This window comes from Apodemus sylvaticus, chromosome 7 (genome assembly GCF_947179515.1).
Source record: "Apodemus sylvaticus chromosome 7, mApoSyl1.1, whole genome shotgun sequence".
Taxonomy (NCBI): Eukaryota; Metazoa; Chordata; class Mammalia; order Rodentia; family Muridae; genus Apodemus; species Apodemus sylvaticus.
In genome coordinates, this window is record NC_067478.1 from 72,532,852 (window position 1) to 72,558,572 (window position 25,721).

The 25,721-nt window shown below is 49.2% G+C and overlaps 1 long non-coding RNA gene across 1 annotated transcript; it reads right to left on the reverse strand.

Annotated features, from left to right (window-relative positions):
• Positions 1–894: 894 nt before the first annotated feature.
• On the reverse strand, positions 895–24,190 carry LOC127689032 (uncharacterized). Its single transcript, XR_007978825.1, has 3 exons — positions 24,093–24,190; positions 2,962–3,113; positions 895–1,940 (listed from the first exon to the last, which is right to left on the reverse strand). It is a non-coding gene; the product is annotated as an uncharacterized LOC127689032 (long non-coding RNA).
• Between the last annotated feature and the right edge of the window lie 1,531 nt (positions 24,191–25,721).

Sequence of the window (25,721 nt, forward strand, 5' to 3'; positions counted from 1 at the left end):
TATATATATATCAAGAAAATTCGGACAATATAGGAAATTGGGCTCTACCAACTAGGGGCGGGGGTGATCCAGCTGCACCAACTACTGTGTCAGCGTTCGGGTGTGACCGCTTATACATCTCTCCCTGCTTCCCTGTGAGCTCTGAGATGCCCAGAGCTCAGATAAACATAGCTGTTAAAAGATGCTGAGCCTATGTGGGACACACACGGAACAGTGTTAAGTCATGGAGGGTAGAGGAGGAGGTCTTCAGGCCCTACCCTGCTGCTGAGGTAACCTCTGAAGTGGCCTCAGCTGGCGTTGCTGAAGTGGTGGTCCCCTCAGCAGCCTGGAGCCAACATGGACACAGCTCCCAGAGTGCCAGGAGGCTTCCCCTCTTCGGATCAGGAAACCTTAGACCTCTTCCTCAGCATCACCCGACCTCTCAATGGCTGCAATGTGCACCAGGCTTCCTGAACAGCCCAAGCAAACTGAAGGACGCTTGGGGAGAGGTTGTCATTCTGAGGCCCCCCTCAGAGAGTACCTGGAACTCAATGCAAGGATAGTGAGTGGCCCCAGGTTCAGCTGCAGGAACAAGAGAACAGAGGGGGTGCGCTCACACACTCACATCTGTACACGTGACACACGAACACATCAAAGATGTTCTGTGTGTTTAGGGTTATTCTTTATTTTAAAGATTTGCTTGTGTACCTGGTACCCACAGAGGTCAAAAGATGGTATCTAATTTAGAGTTATGGGTGCTGGGAACCATTATATGGGTGCTGGGAACCAAACCCAGGTCTTCTGGGAGAGAAGCCTTCTGGGATTTGATTGCTGAGGCATCTCTCCATCCCTCCTCCCCTCCCCCACCCCGCCCCATCCCCACCCCCACCCCCCCCCACCCCACCCCCGGTTCCCATGAGAGGTTTTGTTATTGCTCCTTCATGTTTGTTTTGAGATAGGGTCTCCCAGTACAACTCAGGTTGGCCTTGGAACTTGGGTCACCCTTGAGCTCCTACCTTAGCCTCCAGAGAACTGAGATTATAAACGTGTTTCTACCACACTCAACGTGGGCATATTTTTACAGTGTGCTTTGATTTAAGCACAGGAATGTGAAAAAATACATATCCTCCAACTCACACTGGTGGACAAACAGTGGGCACAGGTAGGTTTGGAGTTAAAGGGGTTAGCCACCTCCCAGGGTCCAAGAATCTTCAGAGAACCCCTAGGCAAACAGAATTGGGGATTCTGGTAAACCCTGTCCTGTTTCCCAGCTCCATCTGTGCGCCTGGTTTCTTAAGATGAAGAGAGGGGAAGTTTGGTCCCTGTGTCCTTCAAGCACACACTCTTCATACATACCCCCTCACATTCTATAGTGGATTCAGCTCGAGGCTCTAGGCAGGCATTGATCTATGCTAATTCGTTCCCGGAGCCTAGGAGGGATAGGCAACCTCTCTTAACCCATCCACCTCCTTGGCTGCCTCGTTTCCTCTGTGCTCTGAGCACACCATTTCCTCCTCTTGCCCCCTCCTGCTCCTACACTGCCGTGCCAGCTCTCTCACCTTTGGGTGAATTCTCTGAGTCCCTTTGGTGTCCCATCTAGGATGTGGATCATACTTCCCCAAACATCCCAGGCCACAGACCCTTGGCTTTGAACAGTCCTCAGGGTGGTCACGATATGGGTAGACTGAGCCACCTCTGTCTCAGCTTCTCACAGGTTGGGATCCCAGCCGTGCAGTGTCTACCCAGAAGACCGCAGTGAGTGAGACGTCAGGGTGAACACGACACTCCTGTTTCATCCTCGAGACCAGATGTGACAGGAATTTTGACTCTTACTAGTGATGTCACAGGGTTGCATTCAGTCTCAAAATGACAAACTCTCTTGACTCTTCTCCCTGTTTGAACCTTGACGATTCTCGTGTCTTCAGGTGCCTTCTATGTCTCAAGTCCTAAAGTTGCCTGTCCTGTAAGATGGTAATGGTAGGAAATGCATCTCCATTAGCACTCAAACACCCCACATTCCTGCACCCCCATGTCCAAGTCCTACTTGCCCTTGACTGTTCCCAGATCCCTGCCTATGCTATGACTGCCCTTCCCGAGGCCACGGGAGCACCTTTTAGGACAACAGCAGCAGGTCCCTGCTCTCTTGTACCCCATTCTCTTCTATGACTGACCCCTAGCCATGCAGAGAGACCTCCACACCCCCGCAAACCCAGAATTGTATCTCAATCTTCCTTCACTCCTCCCATTGTCCCAGTCTCTCAGGAACCTGTGAGTCTCTCCAGGCCTGTTCACACCCAGCCCCAGCTACCAGGGCAGCACTGGCCCTCCTGCCTCTGAGCCTTCTACCCACGTGTTCCCTCAGCCTGACTCTCCTCCTTCCCCACAGGCCTTTCTAAAAAGCCCCATCTGACCGCTTCCTTCCCAGTTTGTATTGTTCTTTTCCTTCAGAGCACTTATCCTAACCTATTGTGTATTTATTCTTTTCTCTTTTGTAAAGGCTTTTTGTGGCTTATTACAGACATCTAACAATTACAGAGCATTTTTAAGAACTGTAAAGGTTTGTTTTATGTGTGTGCATGGCTTGCCTGCATGTGTGTTTGTGCACCACGGGCCTGACTGGTGCCCTTGGAGCCAAAAAGGGGCATCAGATCCCTTGGAACTGGAGTTACAAAAGGTTATGAGCGCCATATGGGTGTTAGGACCTGAACCTGCGGACCTCTGCAAGAGCAGCCAGTGCTCTTAACTGCTGAGGCATCCCTCCAGGCCCCACTTTTAAATAATTCAAATCGGTATTGAGCTATACATTTTATGGAGCTCAGATCTCAAATTTATAAACAAATTATATTCATGGTCAATAAAAGAGGATCAAATCTGGATTCCTATAAGTCACCTTGAGAAACTGCTGTTCCGGCTGACTGTACCACCATTAGGCGGCATGTGGTTATGGCTGCCCATCTCTTTCTAGCCAATCAAGGGACTTACCATTTAGTGCATAGCTTCCTGTTAATTTCGTTTGCATGTTTGTTCTTGTGTTTCTTTTTTCTGTTCTCTGTCTCTTGCACCGGATGTCAGTCCTAAGAATCAACTTCTGTGTTTTACTGATCACCAGAAGACAAAGAGCCTGACGCAAGTAGCTGCTCATGAAATGAATGAGGGAAGGAATGGTAAACGAGTGGTTAGCTTACCATCTCTCTCTAGTCAAGGAGGGAAGACGACCCACAGGAGGAGGGAAATCAAGATGGGAAGGGCGGCCTGGCTCTCCAAAGACAAGGCTAGCCCAATCCAGAACCTGGCCACAGGGAGCCAAGTAATGAGAAAGGGCCCTAGGGCAGCCCTACAGGGAGCAAAGGCGAAGAGAAAAGCCTGGCGCCTGTCATGCGCACTTGTGCATGGGGAAGGAGGTGGGGGGCAACGACCGCACATGCGCCCTGAGGGATGTTCCCTGCTTATTGCTGTAGATTTGTATTCCTGCCGACTTTTATTTCAGGCCTTGTTTATTTCTCCTTAAAACGCGGCTGCTATGCCAAGAGTCGTACCCGAATTAGCTGCGAGTGTGTAATTTTACAGCTATTACCCGGGTGTTTCTGTGACTTGGATAATAATGAGAGAAATATAAACAAACAACGGCTCAGTGGTTTAGCAGGGAGGCCTCGGAGCTGTGCGTGCAGGCTTCCTAGGGGTGGAGTTCCATCCCTCCCCTGTCCTCGTTTCTATCTACGCCTCCTAGCCACGAGTCACATCAGACCCAGGAACAAGGGTGAGGAGGTGTAGGTCGGAGCCCTGGCCCTAAGATGTTTGCGCCCCCAGAGGGACAGTCTCCCACCCACAGCCATCCTCCTCATCCTCCCCTCTACAAAAGCAAACAAAAGCCTGGCCTAATTATGGGACATTTCCCTTTGCTAGTGGCTAATGGCAGCAGAGCGTGTGTGACATTGTGCTCTCTTTCCTTTATTATTCTTGCTTTTTATCTACTGCTGCCAAAGGCTCCAGGCTGAGGCTGGCACAGATGCCCACCCCTCCTTCTTGGGCTCTGGCCCTTCCCCTCCTCCCCACAGCCCCTCCCCCACTGCTCCTACAGAGGGAGCTTGGACAATCCTTTAGGCCACTCTGAGAAAATGGGAGCAGCAGTGTCTGGTCCAACCTTGGGCTCCTGAGAACAGGGACCTGTGTGTTGCACCACCCCACTGAGGTCTCACAGAAGTCTTCCGTAAGTCCAAGTACTTCCTGTGATTCCGTTTCCCTAAATCCTTGCCAAGAGAGATTTGATTTCCCAAAGTTCTCCCTGCCGTGAGCGACACAGAGCGTCAAAAGGTCCCTTTGGAGATGCCTTTGTGGGAATGAGATGCTCAGGGTGCAGGTTTTTGCTACAGGAAGAGGGCACACAGCTTGGGAGAGGACACAGGGCCAGGGACACAGAAGAGAAAGAGGGAGACGCCTTATGAGTCAGCCAACTGTGCCTCAGTTTCCAAAAACACCATCACCAGAAACACCAAGCTCGTTGCCACTTTTCAAAAAAATGACCAGATGCAAAGAAAGGGATGATAGAACGCGTGTGACATGAACCAGAAAGGGTTACTGCAGGGCTGCAGCAGCAGGGGGCCAAGGACAAAGTAGGGGAGTGGAGAGAAGGGTGGACAGAGCCTGTTTGAAAATGCCAAAACGAAAACCATTACTTTGTATACTATTTTTTTAAAACTGAGTGAAAAATATTAAAAGGAAAACAGAAAAGGTAAACCCACCAAATTTTCTTGTCTCCCCAGAGGCAACCTCTGAGAAGTCTATCAGGTATGCCTGCCAACTTTGGCCAAGGTACATCTATTCTATATATTTACACACAGAGACTTTTTTTTAAGAATCAAAATGGGGTCATGGCTTACATATTGATCAGTCACTTGCTTTATCCCTCACCAATATATCATGGACTTCTAGGTCACCATACTCAGATCGAACTCATTTTTAAATGGCGGTGGGGTGCTCCTCTCTCTTGCTGGGCCACCATCAATGGTCATCTGGGTCGGCTCCAATTTTGGGCTATATCATTTTTTTTGAAACTATAAATAATAGTTATCTGACAGTCCCTAAACATAGTGTCTTAAAGGGGCATTAATTCTGCTCACAGTCTACAAGGGCAGCCTTGGGCTGGGCCGACTCCCCGGTGGAGTCATTCTCAGACCTGTGGTTAGCTGGAAGAAAGGCTGTGGCTCTCATATGGGAGGACTCTAGTGTGGGGTTTTCTTACCGATTTACGTATTTTTATTTTATGACTAAGAGTGTTTTGCCTGCATGTATGTATGTGCAGTGACCTACAGAGGTCAGGAGAGGGTGCCACATCCCCTGGAATGGTGGTTTCAGAAGTTGTGAGCAGCCATGTGGATGCTGGGAACTGAATCCGGGTCCTTTGCAAGTGCATCTAGTGCTCTTAACTGCTGGGCCATCTTTCCAGACCCCGAGGACTCTCACCTCATAGTTTCCCATCCTGCAGTGGGCCTGCCCAATCTCATCCCCACAGTGGGAGCTAGTGGACTAGCTCTCCAAAGTCTGCACTAGAATGACCACATCCACCACAGCATATCCTTGGCCAGTGCTAGTCAAGAAGTCAGTCCAGGGTTAAGGGATAAAAAAACCTAACCCATCCGGGCAGTGGTGGCGCACACCTGTAATCCTAGCACTCTAGGAGGCAGAGGCAGGCAGATTTCTGAGTTCGAGGACAGCCTGGTCTACAGAGTGAGTTCCAGGACAGCCATGGCTATACAGAGAAACCCTGTCTTGAAAAAAACAAATCCAAAAAAAACCAACCAACCAAACAAACAAACAAACAAAAAACCTAACCCTAACTCTGATGGGAGATTGGCAAACTAAGGCCATTTTGTCAAAGAGCCTGTTACAAATAATGTTGTACCTACTGCTCCCCGTTATTTCAGGCCAGCGTTTCTGCAGATGCCAAGGGAGGCCTTGTGGAATGTCACTGCTCCTGCGTTCTGTGGGAATGCAGAGTAATACATACTGCAAAATAATCCCTCCTGAAAGTTTACACCAAAGTCTACGTCCACCAGCTTCCAAAACTGATAAACTGAAGGAGGGGGGATGGGAAACCAGGCATGTCCTACCTCAATGGAGTCATCTCAATGTCTGTTACTGACACTTGCCAACCTCAAGAGTCCAGGGTAAAGGATTACAGTGATCATCGTGGAGACCTAGATAAACAGGCTGCCTATTAATCTAGTACTCTCTGGCTTCAGTCCCTATAGCTCGACCTTTCCCAGCCCTAGCCTTGTGTTCAGATCTTTGGTCAACATTGAGAAAATGTTTATATATGCCACAAGGAAAGAGTTGCAGCATCCTTTGTTGTGGATAGCCAGTTGTCCAAGCCTGTGTGTTGAAAAGACTATTCTTTCCCCCCATTGAATTTTCTTGGCTCTCTGTTGAAAATCGATAGACTGTAAATGTGAGAGTTCATTTCTGAACTCTCATTTCTGTCCCATTGATCCATATGTCTTCTCTCATGCCGGTACTACACCGTCTTGATTATTGCAGCTTTGTGGTAAGTTTTGAGATCTAGAAATATGAGTCTGCCAACTTGTTTGGTTTTTTTTAAAGATAATTTTGGCTATTCTAGGCCCCTTAAACAGAATTTTTTTTTCAGAGCAGTTTCAAGTTCCCAGTAAAATTAAAAGAGTACAACATTCCCATATGACCTTTATACACACACATACCATCTCCCCTATCATCAAAATCCCAAGCCAGTGCACCTTTACCATCCATGAGCCAACGCTGACACATCTGAAGTACATAGTTAAGGTCTTACTCTTGGTGTGGGACACTGAACAGATTTGGGGACTGACATGCATCCATCATCATAGTACCATACAGAATAGTTTCACACGCATTACATTCCATGCTCCGTGCCACTCTTTCCCCAAGCCTCAGACACCGCCCTTTTTATGTCTTTACTCTTTTGCCAACACCGGAATGACGTCACCTGGTTGCAGTTATATAGGCTTCAGTCTTTACAGATTGGCTTCTTTTTTGGGTTTTTTTTTTTTTGCAGGGGTGGGGGCAGGTGGAGGTGGGGGGTGGGGGGTTGAGACAGGGTTTCTCTGTGTAGCCCTGGTTGTCCTGGAACTCAGATTGGCTTCTTTTACTTAGCAATATGCATTAAACATTTCCCCATGATGTGACACAGCTTCATTGCTCAATTTTTAAACATTTACGTTTTATGGGGTTACGGGGTTTTCCTCATGCCATGGCAAGGTCAGAGGACAACTTGCTGGAGCTGGTTCTTTTCTTATACCATGTGTGTTCTGGGGATCAAAGGTAAGTGAGCATCTCATTTCATCAGCCCTGATCTCTTCCTTTAAGACGCTTTTAGAGTGTATGGGTGTTTTCTCTGCATGCATGTCTCTGTACCACACGCATGCCTGGTGCCCACGGAGGCCAGAAGAGGATGCCAGATCCCCTCGGACTGGAAAACGGACATCTGTGAACCGCTGTGTAGGTGTCGGAAATTGAACCCAGGTCCTCTGAAAGAGCAACAAGTGCTCTTAGCCACTGAGCCATCTCTGTAGCTTCTCTTTTATTTTATTATTTTACCGACTGACTGATTGATTGATTTTATGTGCATTGGTGTTTTGCTTGCATGTGTGAGGGCATTGTATCCCCTGGAACTGGAGTTACAGACAGCTGTGAGCTGCCATGTGGGTGCTGTAAATTGAACCCAACCACTGAGCCATTCTCCAGCCCATGACCACTTCTTTTGATCACTGACGAATATTCCACTGTCTGATTGTACTATGGTTAACCCATTCATCTACAAAGGGATATGTTGGTTGCCTAAAAGTTTCCTTAGTTATCAAGAAAGCCACTAGAGATGTCCACACACAGGTTTATTTGCTTGTTCACTTGTTTTATGTTGTTGCTGATTTGTGTGTGTGTGTGTGTGTGCGCGCGAGCGCGCGCGCACGTGTGTGTGTGCGAGTGTGAGTGTGTATGAGTGTGTGTGTGTGCGCGCATGCGTGCGTGTGTGTGTGTGTGTGTGTGTGTGTGTGTGTATGTGTGTGTGTGCATGCGTGCGTGCATGTGTGCGTGTGTGTGTGTGTGTGTGTGTGTGTGTGTGGTACTAAGGATAAAGAAATTAGGCAAGTGCTCTGCCATAACCTCAGCATCCTTTTTACTTTTATGTTTTAAATAATATTTTTTAAAGATTAATTTATTTATTATATGTAAGTATGCTGTAGCTATAGTCATACGCTCCAGAAGAGGGCATCAGATCTTGTTCCGGATGGTTGTGAGCCACCATGTGGTTGCTGGGATTTGAACTCAGGACCTTAGGAAGAGCAGTCAGTGCTCTAAGCCGCTGAGCCATCTCTCCAGCCCTAAATAATATTTTTAGTTTATTCGTTGAAATTTTCATATGCATAGAAGATACATTTTGACATATGTATATACAATACATATTTTATCACATCCATCCCGCACCACCTCCTTCCCGCTTCCTCCCTTCAGTCATCTTTTTTTCTTTTTAAAATGAATAGTTCTTTCGCTGTATCTCCTAAGTGTTTCCGACATGCACATGGGACATAGTCAGCCTAGTCAGCCACATCCCCAAAGAAAAGTGACTCTCACCCACTTAGCAGACACCAACTGTCCATAGCTCCTCAGATAGGGGAGGAGCTTGGGAGCTCCTCCTCCGCCCATGCTGGAACTTTACCGGCTTGAATTTGAATGGGTCTTGTGCAGGTAGCCAGAGCTGCCCTGAGTGCTGCTGGGTAAAGGCTGAGCCACACTGTTTTGCCGTTTTGACGTAGGGTCTCACTATGTTGCCCAGCCTGGCTTTAAACTCAGCCTGTAGTCCCTGCAGGCTTATGGCCCTCCAGACTCTGCCTTCTCAGTAGCTCAGATTACAAACCTGCAGCAGATGGCCTGGTGCCTTTACAAGTTTTTTAGTTCCCTGGGGAATATACTAAAGAGTCAAACCGCTGAGTTGTGTGGTAAGAGTATGTTTAGTTTAGTTTTTTGGTGGTTGTTTTGTTTTGTTTTTAGATTTATTTATTTATTTTATGTGTATGAGTATACTGTCACTGTCTTCAGACACATCACAAAAGGGCATCAGATCCCATTACTGATGGTTGAGAGCCGCCATGCTGTTGCTGGGAATTGAACTCAGAACCTTTGGAAGATCAGTCAGTGCTCTTAACCACTGAGCCATCTCTCCAGCCCATGTTTAGGCTTTTAAGACCACCAAACTGTCTTCTAAAACATCAGTTCTATTTTGTATTCCTACAGCAATTCCTTGCATTTTCATTAAAAATTTAGTATCTTCTTGTCAGTTACATCTGAGAGTTGAGGTCTTGACAGACGTGGCATTGCCTAAGCCTGTAAACCAGCTTAGGAGCATTGGTGTCTTCAGCACTTTGTCTTCCGATCTATGAACATGGGAAGTTTTTCTTCTTGCTTCAATCTTCTTCAGTCTCTTTTAGTGTTTTGTGGTTTTAGATAAACTTGGTTAGATTTATTCCTAAGCATTTCACTCTTTCTTGTATGTAAATGAGATAGCCATCTTAATTTTATTGATCATTGACAATGTGTGCAAGTACAGTTGATTTTTATATGCTGATCTTGTACCTTGTGCTTTGGTTGTTTAGCACAGTGTTTCCCAAATCTATGGGCCCAGAGTAACCCCTTGCTTTAAGTAACGTTAGTTGATCTCAAGATCGATTCTCGGAGCACAGTTAATGGCGCTAACCCGGCCCTGTGTGCTTGCTTGTATTTTTCCCCAGTGAGCCACAGAGTCAGATCCTCTCAGGACTTCTTCATGCTATATTCTCAGTAAGACGTTTCTTCCCTTCCTAGTCTTCTTAGAAAACTTTGATGACTGCTTCTGAAGCCTGCTCAAGTCTATCCTGCTGTGTGCTTCTTTCTGTGATGCCCACTCCTGCTCTTAGATAATGTCTTCCTATGCTGGCGCATCCTGGCTGCTTACCTACCTGTTTACCTCTTGCAATTGTGTAGCTGGGCGGTGGTGGTGCATGCCTTTAATCCCAGCATTTGGGAGGCAGAGGCAGGGGGATTTCTGAGTTCGAGGCCTGCCTGCTCTACAGAGTGAGTTCCAGGACAGCCAGAGCTACACAGAGAAACCTTGTCTCAAAAAAAAAAAAAAAAAAAAACCAAACCAAAACAAAACATCTTGTGGCTGTGACTGCTTTAAGGGCCAGACCCAGGGGAGGAGTATTGCATCTGTGGCATAAAGAATTGACTAAAGCAATGACAAGAAGCAGGGGCTCTCTCTCTCTTCCCCCCTCTCTCCCCCCTCTCTCTTTCTCTTTAAATAAATTTATTTATTTTTATTAATACATATGTATCCATGTATATTTTGTGTCTGTATACAAGCCCACAGAGGCCAGAAGAGGGTATTGGATCCCCCAAAGCTGGAGTTACAATTGGTTGTAAGCCACCAGATATAGGTTCTAGAAACCAAAGTTAGGCCTCTTGGAAGAGAAGGAAGCACTCTTAACTTCTGAGCCATTGTCTTCAGGTCTTAACAGATTCTTCTTAAAATTCTATTTCACATTTCTTTATTTTGTGAGGAATAGGGGTAGGCTTGTGCCATGGTTTATGTGTGGAGGTCAGAGGACAGCCTGTGGGATTCAATTGTCTCTTTCTACCAAATGTCCAATGATTGAACTCAGGTCATCAGGCATGACAGCAAGCACTTCATCGGCTTGCTTCTTCCTTCCTCCTTCCTTCCTTCCTTCCTTCCTTCCTTCCTTCCTTCCTTCCATCCTTCTTTCCCTCCCTCCATCCTTCTTTCCTTCTTTCCTTTCTTCTTTTTTTTTTCTGTTTCTCTGATACTGCGTGTCCTCACTAGTTTTACATCAACTTGAAAAAGTCAGAGTCATCAAAAAGGAGGGGCCTTAATTGAGACAATGCCTCCATAAGATCAGGCTGTAGGCAAGCCTGTAGGGTATTTTCTTAATTAGTAATTGATGTGGGAGGGCCCATTAAGGGTGGTGCCACCCCTGGGCTAGTGGTCCTGGGTTCTATAAGAAAGCAGGCTGCACGCCATGGGAAGCAGCACCCCTTCATGGCCTCTACATTATCTCCAGGCTCCAGGTTCCTGGCCTGTTTGAGTTCCTGCCCTAAATTCCTTTGATGATAAACAGTGATATGGAAGTATAAGCTGAATAAACACTTTCATCCCCAAGTTGCTTTGGGGAGGACATATTGACCAGGCACTGGTCATGGTGTTTCCTCAGACAATAGTAACCTTGACTAAGATACAACAGTAATACTTGGACATAATAGTAACTCTAAGATGTAACAGTAAGTAATACTTGGACATAATAGTAACTCCAAGATGTAACAGTAACACTTGATCACTATGCAAGGCCTAACATAATCCTAGGGGCAATGCTATCCAGTTCAGTGCAGGGTCAATATTTGTACACTTGGTCAAGTATCTTGTCACCCTGATCTCTCCAGCCTCTTGACTCCAGCCAGAACGAAGTTACTGGAAGGGCTTAAGAGGTTTGCTCTCCCATGACCAAATACTATGTGAATCTGATTTAACTCTGTCCTTTGCATTTCATGCTCAGAGTCTACAGAGTCAGTCCTGAGAGTCTGAAGGCATCGAGAGGATGACAAGTTGTCCCCACATCTACAGACAGAGCTAACTAACATTCAGTGGACACTAAGAACTGAAGCCCAGGCTGCAGGAGCTGGTGGGATGCTGGCCATGTACCTGGTGTGTAGCTCTCATGCCCCGACCCCTCTCTAAACTCATTTGGGAACTGCCCTGGAGAGGTCCTCAGGCTGTCTGGCCTCTGACTACCCGCCTCCACCTGGGCTAGGTTCCTTTCACTGCTTTCCCGCTTTGACATAAGTCCTTGTCTTGGAGCCAGCTCCCCAGAACTATGCCTGCTCTAGGCTTAGCACCCCCATCCCGCCTTTCCCATGAAGTCTCAGAAGAGTTGAGCATCTTGTAAGTCCTGGGTTTGTTCGGGGGACACTGAAACATTCAGAAATTATCAGGTAAATTTAACACTCCCATTGCTATACACAGTGACAGGAGACAAGGGCCAGTAGGACGGCTCGGGGAGAAAAGGCACTTTCTGCTGAGCTTGGCAACCCGAGTTTGATGCCTGAGACTGACATAGCAGAAACAGAGAACCATCTCCTACAAGCTGCCTTCTGATCTCCACACCCTTGGGCATATAATTAATTAATTAGTTAATTAATTAAAAATAGAGGCACTGTGAGTGCACACTGTCCATTTATCAGATAGTAAAGTCTTTTTATGCAGTTATCTTGCTTCCAAAGTCTTTATACCATCTCATTATCCTTGCTTGGTAAGGCTAGAATCATTGTTATTTCCATTTTCCAAAAAATAAAAAATAAGTAGAGGCTCGGTCCATGGGAGCCACTTGCTCAGATTTCAAGGCCAGGAGTCACCTCCATATATACTATCTTCAGACAGCTTATTTCAAACCTAGACTGCAACTGGTCTCTAAAGGTCAAGAAGGGTGGTCTTCAGAGTCAGTAGGAGATCAAAGGGCTAGTTAAGGTAATCTGAGTTCCTGTGCCCTCAAACACAGAACAGGTGCTCAGTAAGTATTGGCCTGCGAGCGGCAGTATGAATAAAACTGCAGGCTCTGAGGCTACAGAGCCACTAGTCCAGGAGAGAGGTGGGGCACCTGACACCGAGGATAAATAGAGTGCTAGCCCGCCCGGAGTAGCCATGTCCCTGCTCAGTGCTGCACATCCTCGCCTGTTAGATTAGCCCCAGGCCAGGCAGCAGAGAGTCTGGCAGCCACCAGATGAGCCTCTTATTCTCCCTGTGCGAGGCTCGCTGGGATGTGGCCTTTATCAGGAAAGCTGCTTTTGAAAGCCCTGACTGTCAAATATGGTTCCTTCAAAGGGGCCAAAAGGTGGGCGTGCTCGCCCTGCTCTGCCCCTGCAGCCTCAGCCGGCTCCCCATGATGGCTGGCGGGTGTGTATTTTAAAACATCTAAATGCAGCTGAAGATAAAAATTATTTACAGCCCCCAACCAAGCTGGCAGTGCTTTAGAGTGTGCGCTGACGGCGCCTCTCCCTCTCGCCTCTCCCCAGCTGATAAAAGACCATAAACAAGGCTGACACGTTTATAATAACCTTTTTCTTCCTCTCCTTCCTCCCTCTCCTGGGCTCTCAGCTTGTCCTCTCGCTCACATGCTATGAGGGATAATTTTTTATTATTCTGCCATTAGCAGAGAATAGAGAGTTTGATGGAGGGGAATAAAACATCAAATCATTCAGAAAGAGAGGGCGAAGAAAACAAGTGAGCAGCTTTTATTTTTCCACGTCAGCAGTGGACATCGGGATGCCACCACCACAGACAGAGTCTGAAAATTTATTTTTCAGTGCACCGCCCCCCCCCCCCCCCAGCTCCCACCTCTGCTTTCTTTCCGTCTTTCTTTCCCAAATGGTTAGAGTGACTAGAGGCTGGTTTTATTCACCAGGTGGCTGACAGAGCCTGGGTCCAAGTGAAAGGTGGTATGCAGTTCCTGGAGGAAGAACACAGCTCAGTCTTGGCCCTTTGGGCCCCTCTCTCAACCAGATAAGCAGATAAGCACACTGCAGTCAGCTAGAAAGAGGACCACCAAGGTCTCCGAAAAAGCTTGGTTTCACCAACACATGAACAAAGCCTTCAGGCGCTAGCGTCCCCAAGGTTGAATTCCAGATACCAAGGCACGGCAGAGTTGGAGGTGCAGACGTAGAAGCCCATGGATCTACACGGAAGAATCTGTATTGGCAAGACAACTGCGAGGCAAAAGGAGTCCAGGCCCCCATGCTGGATCTGCCTTCCTGTGGGGTGTAGACAGAGAGGCCTTTCTATGCAGACATCTTTCTCAAAGAGCTCCGAGGAGAAGGAGCGAGAGGCCCAAAGGGTTGAACTACCACAGCACAACAGGGCCCTTCTGAATATTTTCTCCTGAAGACACTTCCTCCTGGTGGAAGCAGCAGAGACCCTAATCCACACTTGAGCAAGGCAGCCAGCGATCTCCCAGAGACCAAATCCCTCCTCAGTACCCCAGGACCCTGGGTTTCCAGAGGAGCAGGGGTTGGTTCTCTGGAAAATGCTAATGAAGTGCAGAGGGCCCCACTCCTGAATCCAGACTCCCGGGTGATGCCCCAGGCACGGGCTCTAACTGATGGGTTGTGAAGGTCCCAGGTTGGAGCCTCTAGCAGGCTTCCATGAGGAATGTGGTCACCAAGGACCAGCGAGTGCAAGGGTAGGGACAGGGCCCAGGTCCTCTGCTTACACCCCCAGTGTGCCACTGACTTTGTGTTCACCCTGGATAGCACACACAGTTCCTGTGACATTTGCCAGCGGGTCACAGTAATGCGGCTGGAGAAAGAGGTGCTTTGTGGGACGTTTGTCAATATTATTATTATTATTATTATTATTATTATTATTATTATTACTATTAATTGTGTTGGGGACTGATTAATACACAGCACTCACGTGGAGGCCAGAGGACAACTTTTTTTTCCTTCTACCTTCCCTAGGATTGAACTCTGGTCTCCAGGCTTGAACAGTGAGCACCTTTATCAATGTGTCAATGTGTCCTACAGTCTTAAAAGGGGTGCAGGCAGATGACCTACACAGAGACACTGTAGGAACCTAGAGGACAGCTGGCAGTACACAAAGACCCAGAGACTTTGAGGCATACAAGCCTTTCTCTTACTAGAACAGGGAGATCAGGAAGACTGGAGGGCCAGGCTGAAGTGCTCCCAAGGCCTTCAGGAGACGCCTCACTGAGCACTCCAGGGTCACATGAAGTGGTCAGAGAATATACCGTGAGCTGTCTGACCATAGCAAGATTAATCATCCCCACTCAACCAGGACATAGACCTCCCCTGGTGCCCCTTCCCTTGGAAACCAGTGGGCTTGGCTTCACAGATCATAGGAAGTAGAGGACATGGTATTTATGATGGACTCCAGTTCCTCAGTGGCCACAAGAAGAAGATCCATCTCCCTTGCCCCTCCCGCCCACGCCTGTACAACTTCCTTTCTTCTCATCATCAAAGGGACATCTGTTTCTCCATGGGAGGGAACCAGCATCCTGGGAACATACCTAGGCTTTGATGTCCAGCACTGCCGACTTGGCCCTGCCTCCGGCTGCGGTCCCTGCTCCCTCTCCACTGCCTTAGGGCGCCGCTCATCTGTTGTCCTCTGTGCGATTGGCTCCTCTCCCCCTTCATCCGCCCAGCTCTACTGTCCTGAGCCTTGGGACCAACTTAGATAGGAAGTTCCCCATTGGATCACCCCTTAATCTGCGTGTGTCCTCTACCCTGTCCTGGGGAAACAAGTGGGAAATGAGACTTTAAAGTCCAGAGGAAACCCTAAAACCTGGGGCAAGCAAAGCCACACGAGCGGGAGCCACTCTGCTTTGTAGACCAGGCCCAGTCATGCTCCCAGAATGGAGGCAGCTGACACCAGGGCGAGGCAGGATGGCAGGAGAAGGGACAGGGAGGTGACCCTGTGCCTGCCTTCCATCTATCATCTTTCCAGTGAAGCAGACAACAAGCAGAGCGAGGCCTAGATGTGCTGTCAGAGGGGCTGGAGCAGATGGACCACCGTCACTTGAAGGACAGACGGCTCCAGGGTGGGGCTAAGATGAGCCTGGGACCAATTTTACTCTGAGTTAGGAGTGAGCAGCCTCCCCGAGACTCTTCTTGATGGGGTATTGGTCATTTCCTACACATGTTCTTCTGTCCTCTTGCTCCCTGTTGCCTTTAGCGGCAAGGAAACCATGGCCTTTCAAAAGGGTTTCCTGAGAGTACTGTGCAAGGCCTTGGTCAGGAAGATAGAGGGTCACCCCCAATAGTGTGTGCTCTGAGAACACTCTCAGCATTCACCATGTGCAGGACTATGCAGACTACATGGTCATCTGTACATGTGCATGCATATAACATGTATAGGCACATACATTAGACAATCATGCTTATACACATATACACACAGGAACATATATACACATGCATTTGCACAATATACATTTAGCACCCACACAGCACACTATACACACATATACATATGCATGTGCACCTCATTTGCATATACACATTTGCATATACATGTACATATGCATTTGAACCTCATTTGCGTATTCACATTTGCATATGCATATGCATTTGCACCTCAGGCTTTGCTTGCAGCACTAACCTAGCCTTGTTTTTGTCCATAAAACCCTCATTGTCTATGATCTCTGATGCAGACACAACCCCCTATGCAACCTTTCCATCGCTTCCAAAAGCCAGGGTGACTCAGCCAGGACATGTCAACAGGACACTCTGTCCTAGGCACCCTCAACCCCTCACACAAAACTGAGGACCACAGTGAACAGGGGAGAGCATGGGGGTGAGGTAAACGGGGAAATGGGCAGGGCCGATCTCGCAGGGCAGAATGGCCCCTTGTCTATGTTCATCCCGAGCCAGCCTCTCCCAGCTGAAGGGAAAGCCCAGGGCCCCCGCAGCTAGTGGCATCCAGAGAGAAGCAACAGGATACAGCTCTCCCTAGGGCTTGGTGGATGAAGAGGATCAGAAAAGGTAGTGCCTGCAGAGGAGGAGACAGCTGAGCGAAGGTAAAGAAATAGTAAAGGACAAAAGAGCAGACCCCAGATGGCCTCATGCCTCCCCTCCCCTCCCCTCCTGCTCTTCTGGGGGCCCAGAGGGCAGTGGTATGGCTCTGAGGGTCCATCACAGAGGCACTGCCATCCTTATAGCCCAGGCTAGGCAGTCCTTGCCGGCTCCCTGAGGGTAAGCAGCTCCTGGAGAAAGGAGAGAGTCTCCATCACAGGACAGGCTTGGGAGAGCTAGGCTGATTGGCAGCAAATGGGGCGGGGAGGCCGTAAATCCCACTGTGCAAGCCTGCCCTGCCCTGCTCTGCAAGGGCACTTAATTTAACCACCGCTGTCACAACAGCTTTGTGGGCCTGCTCACCAGGCCCCTGGAATTTATGACCCCAGAGAGACCTTGTTCTTCAGGCACTGAAAGCCTGTCCCACTGAGCCCAGGACCTGCCAAGGCTAAAATCTTGCCCTTCAGGATGTCTTGGACAAGAGGGGTCCCCCTCTCCTGAGGTGCCTCAGCGTCTCCCCAACTCTAACCACATCCTGCTGCTTACAGCAGGATTGAAGCTCTCTAAGATAAGGTACAGTCAGACAGTTCTGCCAGGCTATCATGGGGTGCATGGTATTTGGGAATCTCCCATCTCCTCCAGGGCTCCTGAATGGGCCTAGCCTTTTGTATCTCCTACCCCCCTGCATGCTTCTCCACTTCAATGTGGTCCTCCTCAGGGGGCTGCAGACCCTTGTCACGCTGGGTCAGGGAGCAGAGCATTCATTGACTGCATTGGCAGCTGGAGGCCCACGGCTGCTCCTCAGGCATCCAAATGAAGTTCCTCCAGGTCTGCTAATCAGGCTGGATTATCTACATAATCCTCTCCATCCCAAGGCCCCACGCGGCTTCTAAAAGAGGAACAAAGATGTCTCCTGACCTTGGGCCACATTGGAGAGACCAAGAATACTAATACTTGGCTTTTCGTCCCTAAGGTCACAAGAGGCCTTCCTCCTCGAGTGACAGCCTACCAATGGGACCCCTTATGAATACTGTCAGCACAGAACCAGGCCTTGCAGGGCTTCTGTTTGAACTAGGCAAGCTTAGAAGTTCGTCCCAGCTAGGTAGGCCTTTTGCTGTATGACCTTGGACAAAATACTTCCGCTATCTTGAGTCTGTGTCCTCTCTCTCAGGGAATGGCGACGTAAGATTGCTGGGAGGTGAGATGCACAAGGTCTCCAGCCCAGGGGCTAGGATCCCACAGGGGCTCAGTGGACTATGCCACCTTTGCACTACTTCTCAGCAGGCCACCAGAAACAACTATAACTAGTTCTGGCTGGCTGGGTAGACAAGACCATTCTTTCCTAGGGGGAGAAGCCACTGGGCCTAGAGGACTGACCAAACTCTGAGATAGAGTTCTAGAAGCCTCCAGGATACCAGCTTCTCACTGCCCAGCAGGTGGGCCAGGTCACACCTGCCAAGTCTGCCTGTCCAACATCTGCTCCTTTTCCTAGTACCAATATTTTTTCTTTTTTTTTTTAAATGGAATATTACTACATAGCCGTGTTACCCCGAACTCTCTAGAGATTTGCTCCCCTCTGCCTTCCAAGTGCTGGTATAAAAGGAGTGTCCCACACACCCAGCCAAAGCCCACCAAGATTGAACAGACCCAAAACAAGAATCTAAAACAGCAGAGAAGAGACCTGCTACAAAGATAGGAAGGGGGAACCCAGAGCATCTCCCCTCAGATCTGAGGCTCAGATAAGTTGGTCTCATCTGCAAGAGGTGGGGAGTGTGGGAGGGACCTGGGCTCTCTTCTAGTCAACCTATGAATCCATTAGCTGCACCTGTAACAGGAAGCCCTGTGTGGCCAGCTCTGCGGAGGCTTCTGCAGGAGCCTGTGGAAGGAGTGGGAAGTGTCTGTTACTGACTTCATGTGGGTATAGGATACCTCACTTATAGGCAGCATGAAGAACATGGGCCACAGTCAGGGCTGAAGGACCCAGAGCACAGATATCCTGAGCCAGCTTCCATGTAAAGGCAGAAAGATTAGTGGGTGCAGAGAAGACACAGTCTAGGAATGGGAGGAGTGTCGATCAAGCATTCTCCCTGAGAAGCCAGTCATCCTTAGGGAACAAGATGAATGAACAGCCTTCTTACAGGGGGCAAAAGTGTCCGTACACCACAGGCTGTCGAGGGACAGGACCAGGACTCCTGAAGCACAGCTGGTGCAATAGTACTGGGGGTGCCTATGCCAATGAAGGGATGAAAGGAAAGGCGGGATGTGAACGATGTGAACGGGTAAAGAGGACTCCACAAATCCAGCTGGGGACTGGCTTTGCCCTTCCCTACCCTTCACATAGGAAGAAGAGAAGCAGAAAGCCTGTGGGAAGACTTTGGGGGTGACAGAAGGGTAGGTATAAGTGCTGATGCTCCCTCAAGGCCTGGCCTCCACCCCCAGGCTTTGGGAAGCTGGGAGAGACGGCCCCCCAACCCCTCTAATAGATTCTTCTTTGATCATGTTTTCGTGACCTTTGTAAAAGGCAATTTAAATTCTAATTGTCCTGTGAGTACCAAAGGAATCAATTAGAGACAAGAGCAGCTAATTGTGTGGGAGAAGCAAGCCCAGGGTAGGAGATGCAGGGAGGTACAGTACCTCCCACCCACCCGCAATGTCTGCCTGACAGCCTTCCATCAGCCTCTCTTAGCATACACCCAACTCAAGTACTCACCACGTGCCAGGCACCCACTCTAATACTGTCAGTCCTAAGGAGAGGCCTGTGGCTAAATGCTGATCTCACCCTCATCAGACTCAGGGCCAGTGATCACACAGCTAAAGAAAGACAGCCCCCGAGGTCTGATGTGCAAGGAGTCTGGTTGCAGAATCTAGATGCTTTTCACATCATGTTGGGCCCACCAGGGAACACAGTGTTCTGTCTGCATCCAGTAGGCTCAGGTGAGCTGAGCAGGTGACAGAATGCAGTGACAAGGGAACAGCACAGCAAGACAGCAGACAGTTATGGCCAGAAGCCACTTGCCCCAATGATTTCTGCTATAACTGGGGAGCTTTGGCAGGCCTCGGAGGCCCTGAAGTCACAGCATTGACTAAATAGTTTTTACACAGCTGCTTCAGGGTGACTGTGAGTCTTTAATTGTCCCACTAAAAGTTCAGACATTCATACTTAAGCCATTAACTGTAAGAATGTTGAGATTGGCTGGGCTGGTACACCAGAGGTTCCAGGACAGTCCTTCTAGATACACTTAGCTCCCCTCTATCCCCAGGGAGAAAGCAGTGGGTGAAAGATGGACCTTGCTATATAGTCTTCAGCCCAAGAAGCCAGTAAAACCTGCTCTTCTGGAGAGGATCAAGCAACAGAGTTCAGTATGCACTGAGGGGCTATCTCAGTGTACGAACAAGACCTCGCCCAGTGTATGAGCAGGGTCAGGCTCTGTATGTGAATAGACCATGAGTGGGCTCAGTGTATGAACAGAGTCAGGCCCAATGTGTGAGCAGAATGAGGGATCAGTATGTAACCAGGCTGGGTATTCAATGTATGACCTGGGTCAAGGCTTAATGTGTGATCAGAATCAAGGCTCAGTGTGTGCCCAGGCTCAGGGATCAATGTGTAAACTAGCTCAGGAACCTATCTAGTCCAAGTTTGGGGCTTAATCATTGTCTGATCCTTACTCTCCTTTCCGATTGACAAATGGTGTACTTGGTGTTAATTTTGCTCAGCAAATCAGATAAGAATTGCTGGCTTTAACCTTTCTCCTTACTCTCCTGTGTGCTCCTGTCTGTCTGACCATCAGCACATCAGAACACCGCCCCCTAGCACCAAGTCTTTAACAGCCTTCCTGCAATACAGACCATCCCTGTCCAAAAGAAGAGACCACAAACTGGCAGTGGCAGTTTGGGCAAAGGCCCTACCTTCTTCAATCTCATTGCTCCTGGATGTCCCCGTAGACATCTGAGCCTCGGCTACACAGACTGAATGGATTGTGGAAACCTGCTTCTCCCTGATATCACCAGTACCAGCCAAAGGCACCTGATGGACCAACTTGGAAATGGCCTCGAACCTTCTGCAGCAGGTCTGAATGTGTTCTTTCTCAGACTTATCTGCTGCCTCACAGGCCTCTGTCCACCATTGCCTTCCCCTGCTGAGCTCTGCACTACAGCCAGAGCACCTTTTCCCAAGTGTTCATCTGACCATGTCCCCTGGAGGGACCCAAGCAGAGCTAACCTAAATCAGCTATCTGGAACACAACATCTCCTCAGCCCTAAGGGTGTGGGGGGGGGGGGCTCCCCAAAGGGAAGGGGGTGGGCGGGTATGCAAAGCAAGACGATGAGGGAGGGTAAAGCTTCAGGAAAGTCCCTGAGGCTTTTTATCTCAATCATTCCTTTACTGAATACTAAATTATAAAATAATTGGTCTCATATCATACATGGAGGTAATATAACTTTATCATATTTACCTCCTTTTCATTTGTTCTCCATTTTTTTCTATCTGTTGGTCCCATTCCTCTTCCCAACTTGTTCCCCTTCCAATCATGCCATATACATATATACATAGATATCCATATCTATAGGAATGTATATGTATGTGTAGGTACATGTATGTGTATATGTATATGTGTGTGTATGTATGTGTATGTGCATATGTATGTATACATACATATGCACATATATATACATATATATGTATATGCATGTATATGCATATATATATATATTTAGAGAGAGAGAGAGAGAGAGAGAGAGAGATGCAGATTCCACAAAGGAGAAAACACGTGCGACACTCTCTTTTGTCTTCCTGAGAAGAGCTTATTTCACTTAACATCGTGAATTCCAGTCCTAACCATTTTTCTGCAAATAAATGATTTTGTTCTTTTTTTTTGTAATCCAGCCCTTAAGGTTCCAGGGACTGGTGTAGCTGTGAAAGAGCCAGGAGAGAGGGAAACTGTAGCACAGAGCCAGAGGCCGAAGAGGAGGCGCAGGAGGCACGGGAGGCCGGCGCTTGCCTGCCACACTCAAGCTCGCTGGCATCTCTAGGCTGCAGATGGCCTCCGTGGTAATGCTTTAGCCAGAGACATCAACCATTGGAAGGAGAGGGGAGAGCTGGGCTTGTGGCAGGGAAGAAGCCAGGCCGAAGGTATGGCATATGGGTGACCTTGAGCTAGTCAGGTGACCTTGAGCTAGTCTGGCATCCCTCCTCTGAATCTGGCCATCTGTTTCCTGTCACTTCCTCTCACCTCCCCCAGCATGAGCCTTCAAGGGCACACAGGTGGGAGCTGGGCACTGATGGGGGCGGCCATGGAGATCTGGCCATGGAGAAGGGGCACACGGCTCGGCTCAGGAAGAGCTTCATTTCAAACAAGGTGGAGCCGGAATAGACTCCAGTCCTGCGTGGATCCCTGCAGCACGTCCGCCCTGATCTCTCTCCGCCCCCATCAGTGCCCAGCTCCCACCTGTGTGCCCTTGAAGGCTCATGCTGGGGGAGGTGAGAGGAAGTGACAGGAAACAGATGGCCAGATTCAGAGGAGGGATGCCAGACTAGCTCAAGGTCACCTGACTAGCTCAAGGTCACCCATATGCCAGCAATTAATCCAGGCTTGGCATGCTGGTCTCCTGCTCTGGGCTGGTAGCCTCTGCTTCAGCAGCAGACGAGGAGCAGAGACTCGAGGGAGGCCGAGGTGAGGATGGACAACAGGGGTCTTGGGCTTGTGAAGAAGAGCTGAGCAGGGACAAAGAACTGTTTATTCAGCTCGGTTGCCGTCAAAGTCTAGAGCTATGAAACCACGGCAGCTTCCGGTCCCGGACCTGCCCCCACCTCACCAAGTGATACCGGGCTCTTCCCTGTCACATCCAAGCCTGCTGGTGTGACAGAGGAGACAAAAATGAGTCGCCTCCCAAGGGCCTTCCTGCAGAATCTTGCAGGAGATTACAGGCAAGGGTCAGCGCGGGCCTCTCTGGACAGAGCAGAGCTGAGAGCCAGGGCCGCGCCAAGCCGGCTAGCTGGCAGGCGTCGACCGCCGTGCTGCAGCCCTTCTGTTTGTGTGGAGGACACGGCTATGAAATGTAAGTAAAACCCAAGGCTAATCTCCCCGGTCAGAAGGAGGAGGTGCTGCAGCGCGCTCAAACCCTAATTAAACCCGCTCGGGCGATGGAACACCAAAATCAGTTCCAAGATCAATATTGCTATTCATTTAGAAGTGTAACAAGGTTAGAGAGGTGAGCAAAGGAAATAATTAACTCATTTGCAGCCTTTTTAAACAGAAACAGTCATTTTAATCTTCAGGGTAATTAGCTAGGCCCTGTCCATCAATCACGACAGCTGCCATTATTTTAAGTATTTTATTAATTAAGGAGGGGGGGACTAAGGCACCCTTCTACCCCCCAACACTGTTTCCTGAAACTGGAAGGACCCTGAGCAGGAATTGGACAGCACCAGACAAAGGGTCAGCGAAGTCCACGCTGAGGATGCCACGCTGAGGATGATGGCTGTCAGAGAAAGGCTACCAAAAACAAGTGTCGCCAAAGTTGAGGTAGGCTGATGAGTGCAGAGACCCATGCCCACACCGAGGCTGGACTCTTGCCAAAGAACGATGCCCCATTCAGAGTCTGGAAGTGTTGAGGTCTGGGATCCCCATGGTCTGCTCTGGTAACTGCCCCTAACTTTCTGGGTGACAGCAACATGCCCCTGATCACCATTTGCCCTATGTTACTTTAGATGTATGTGGGATGGCCAGAAACGGAGGATTCTAAGTGCCCAGGGGCCTCCAGCCACTGGAGGGCAGCAGAGCCCCAGGGACCCTAGAGTGAGGGCTGGGCCGGCTCAGGGTGTACCAGACCCCATACATAGATCCTGTTTGTCACTCACTGCTCGAGGTCCCATTGCTCAGTCTTGTGACTTGGACAGGAAGCTGAGTCAGATGGTCTCTGACCCTGCTAACAGCCCGGTCTTGGCTATTCAATAGAAGCCTGCCCTGTCCTGTCTCCCTCACATTCCAGATGGTGAAACAAACCCAGAGAGAGGCAGGGTGTTATTATATCAGCCTTCTTGTTTAGTATTTGTTAATAAACATGGGACACAACATTCCTGGCCTGAAGACTTTCCGGCTGCCATCAAGAGAAAATTGCACCCAAAAGGTCACCACTGGGCAGGATGAGAAAGCTGGCAGACAGAAGGTCAGCAGAGGCACAGCCCCAAGCAACCTGGACAGTCAAGGAAGGCTTCCTGGAGGAGACACCTCTCAGATGAATTCTGGTGAAAGGCAGGGCAGTACATTCCCCCAGAGAGGGAGAGGCAATGCAGGGGCTCAGGCTAGAGCATGAGGACATGAGAAGGGGGAGCAGGCAGAGCTGGGTACCATGGGCCATTCAGGAGGCCCGAGTGAGGGAGGAGAGTGGGGCAGGCTAGCTATGGGTATCTTGAAGAGAAAGGAGCAAGGCAGGAAAGTCTGGTGGTTACTGTCTTGCCGAGTCTTGCTATGTCCCCCGGTACCCAGCCTTGGGCTTACCCTGAAGTCGATGATGTCATTCTCTCCAAGAGCCTCTCCCTAATGTTGTCCTCTCTGCGACTCATCTGGGAGGGGAGAGAGTGGAGAAAGAAGGAACTGTGGAAACAGAAAAAAAAAAAAAACAAAAACAAAAAACTATGGCTGAGGGGGACATCTAGGCAGGTGAGGGCTGCCTGTCTCACTGCCCTGGGCCATACCAGCACCATGGTTAGAAAGCCTCCTCTTGCATACCTCCAGCCCCTGGGAACTCTCTTTATCTCTGGAGCCTGCTCTCTTCTCTCTAGTTGCTGATTCTGTGCCTGGGTATGCAGAGAGCCCCACTTGCAAGTCTAGTACACCTCGTGCCTCCAGCACTAGTCTCCGCCTAGCTTAGTTCCAAGTCAGCCAGGCAGGTAGAGCACTGACCGTGGTCATCAGTGCCTTAGCAAGCCGGGAAGATGAGAGAGCTTGGCTGGTCACCCAGCTGGCACACGATCTTCTGGGAGAGTTCTGGGTCTGGGCACTGGCTCCAAGGTTGGGGGAAGGGAGGAAGAAGAAAGCAGAAGTCCAGAGAGAGGGAGGAGGGAAGAGGATCAGGCTGAAACTCAGTTGCTAGGGGCAACAGCATTGCATCCTGAGGAGGAACCAGATGCTGAGGAAAGCAGCAGATCCAAACTCTGCAGGCTTTGGGGGGGGGGGGGGCACACAGCCAAGAACCCAAGAAGAGGGTGAGGCATGTGTAGGGTGTGTGTGTGTGTGTGTGTGTGTGTGTCGGTGTGTGGTGGGGGAGGGGTATGTGTGTGATGTGATGGTAGAGGAGTATAGTATATAGTATGGGAGGGTGGTATGGTGTGGAGTGTGTGTATGGTATGTTGGGGGGTGTTGTGATGTGAGGGGTTGTGGGAGGGTAGTATGTGGTGTGTGTGTGCATTCAAGTGTGTATGTGTTAGAGTATTGGTATTTGGTGTGTGTGTGTGTGTGTGTGTGTGTGTGTGTGTGTGTGTGTGTTGGTGGGAGCTCTCCAGTACTATCCTGACCTAGGGCAGGTATTTCCACAGCTGATCTTGCTTGCAGGACCACAGTGTCTTTGGGTCTCAAGAATTCAAGAGGTTGCTGAGGAGCTGGAGAAGCAAGCTTGACCCAGCACAGGGCCATACGGGGCTCCAGCCGGGGCTCCAGCATATCAGCTGTCCTGCCTGTTAGGATCCAGGAAAGGGCAGAGTTGTGAAGAGAGACTTAGGGAACACAAACCAAAGGCTAGTCCTCTGAGGCCTTGGTCACTCCCTGACCTTTCCCACTTCAGTCTCGCTATCTATAGAACAATGCCAACAATCCTGTCCTTTGTTACAACACTTGAGTCATATACAGAGAAGGGTCGCTTGCTAAGAGACTCCTCCCTGGTGTCTGCTGCAAAGCAGAGAGTGATAGATGCTACCATCTTCCAGGTCTGCAAACCTAGGCTTAGAGACAGCTGGCTAAGAGGGAGAGGGGGGAGACAAGGAACTGAACACAGAGATGTGAGACACACCTCCACCACCACGTTGCTGTCACCAGAAACTGCCGCGACATCCAAACCTCACCCCAATCCCCACCGTCCTATAGCCAGTCCTTGAGCATCAGAGACTGCTCTACCTCACCTGCCTGACCCTT